The sequence below is a fragment of the Centropristis striata genome, chromosome 23 (assembly GCF_030273125.1).
Source record: "Centropristis striata isolate RG_2023a ecotype Rhode Island chromosome 23, C.striata_1.0, whole genome shotgun sequence".
NCBI classification, from domain to species: Eukaryota; Metazoa; Chordata; class Actinopteri; order Perciformes; family Serranidae; genus Centropristis; species Centropristis striata.
The window spans coordinates 541,623-544,122 of NC_081539.1; the positions used below are offsets into that span (position 1 = coordinate 541,623).

Here is a 2,500-nt window from a genome sequence, read left to right on the forward strand (position 1 = left end):
TGATAACCCACGAGTCTCTTTACTGACATGCCCACTTTATGTTGATAACCCACAAGTCTCCTCTTTACTGACATGCCCACTTTATGTTGATAACCCACAAGTCTCCTCTTTACTGACATGCCCACTTTATGTTGATAACCCACGAGTCTCCTCTTTACTGACATGCCCACTTTATGTTGATAACCCACGAGTCTCCTCTTTACTGACATGCCCACTTTATGTTGATAACCCACGAGTCTCCTCTTTACTGACATGCCCACTTTATGCTGATAACCCACGAGTCTCTTTACTGACATGTCCACTTTATGCTGATAACCCACGAGTCTCTTTACTGACATGCCCACTTTATGTTGATAACCCACAAGTCTCCTCTTTACTGACATGCCCACTTTATGCTGATAACCCACAAGTCTCCTCTTTACTGACATGCCCACTTTATGCTGATAACCCACGAGTCTCCTCTTTACTGACATGCCCACTTTATGTTGATAACCCACGAGTCTCCTCTTTACTGACATGCCCACTTTATGTTGATAACCCACGAGTCTCCTCTTTACTGACATGCCCACTTTATGCTGATAACCCACGAGTCTCTTTACTGACATGCCCACTTTATGCTGATAACCCACGAGTCTCTTTACTGACATGTCCACTTTATGCTGATAACCCACGAGTCTCTTTACTGACATGCCCACTTTATGTTGATAACCCACAAGTCTCCTCTTTACTGACATGCCCACTTTATGTTGATAACCCACAAGTCTCCTCTTTACTGACATGCCCACTTTATGTTGATAACCCACGAGTCTCCTCTTTACTGACATGCCCACTTTATGTTGATAACCCACGAGTCTCCTCTTTACTGACATGCCCACTTTATGTTGATAACCCACGAGTCTCCTCTTTACTGACATGCCCACTTTATGCTGATAACCCACGAGTCTCTTTACTGACATGCCCACTTTATGTTGATAACCCACAAGTCTCCTCTTTACTGACATGCCCACTTTATGCTGATAACCCACAAGTCTCCTCTTTACTGACATGCCCACTTTATGCTGATAAGTGATTATTAATAAACCAGGTGATCTGACGTGAATGTGATTGGAAAACAACAACTTTTCAGTGCCGATCCTTCAGAAAGTGTCGTATAATAATGAAACAGTTTCATTTAGCAGACAGAATAAGTGAAATAAAATAAAAATCAGAGTTATATAATTATTTCTCATGCTCCTCAAACAAATACAATTCTGTCATAACACATAAAAATATTGAATATTATTATTTTTTAATAATTAAATATAAAGCCTGGAGCTAGCTGGATTTAGAAAGGTTATTTTTAGTAAAAAGGAGAGGAGGAGGAGGAGGAGGAGGAAGAGGAGAAAGAGGAGAGGAGGAGGAGAAGGAGGAGGAGAGGAGGAGGAGGAGAGGAGGAGGAGGAGGAGGAGGAGGAGGAGGAGGAGAGGAGGAGGAGGAGGAGGAGGAGAGATGAGGAGAAAGAGGAGAGGAGGAGGAGGAGGAGGAGGAGAAAGAGGAGAGGAGGAGAAAAATGGAGGAGGAGAGGTTTAAAAGGTCTACCGGTTATTTTTATTGATGATTAATAATTGATGTGATGTTCTATCGGCCGATCGATACATCAACATGTCGCCTGCAGCATGCTGATGTAACAGCGTCTCTAATATTAAACTAGTGATTATCTCCGTGCTCTGATAAAGGGAATAATAAAGGAGGTGTCAGGAGGAGGAGCGGCTCCTACTTGTCCGTTCATCCGGCTGCTCCGTGTCTCCTCTGGCTCTCCCCGGGACCAGCGCTCCCTCACGGCTCCATCCGCGGCCTCTGCCCGGCTGGAAGGAGCCGATGTCCGGGTGGAGGAGCTCAGGTACCAGGTGGACCAGCGACCACCGGAGCCGCAGCAGCTAACAAGCTAAAGAGGCTAACGACGCGCACTTCCGGTGCGATCTTTCACAACAAAAGCACGCCTGTTTTATTATTACCGAAATGTGATCATTCAAAAAAAAAAAAAAAAAAAAGGATTCAGATCCTTTACTGCAGTAAAAGTATTAATACCACACTGCGTTATTAGTCCTGCTTCCAGGACTCGCTCTTTATGTAGTTTTGTGTCTTTATTAGTCATTTTATGTTCTTTAATAGTCATTTAATGTTCTTTATTAGTCATTTAATGTTCTTTATTAGCCATTTTATGTTCTTTAATAGTCATTTAATGTTCTTTAATAGTCATTTTATGTTCTTTAATAGTCATTTAATGTTCTTTAATAGTCATTTAATGTTCTTTATTAGTCATTTTATGTCCCTTTCTGTTAATTTTACAACCTTTTTTTTGTCATTTTGTGTCTCTTTTTGGCTATTATTATTATTATTATTACCGTTGCATTTATGTCAGCAGCGTTTTACTGTTTAATTTTAACCATCTAATAAATTGTTATGTGCTTTAATTTATGATAATATTCACTTTAAACATATTAAACACATTTTCTGACTA

General features: G+C 40.9%; 1 pseudogene; it reads right to left on the reverse strand.

Moving 5' to 3' along the window:
• The window catches only part of LOC131962391 (5'-AMP-activated protein kinase subunit gamma-2-like), a 16,710-nt pseudogene that overhangs the window by 9,427 nt on the left and 4,783 nt on the right, over positions 1–2,500 (reverse strand).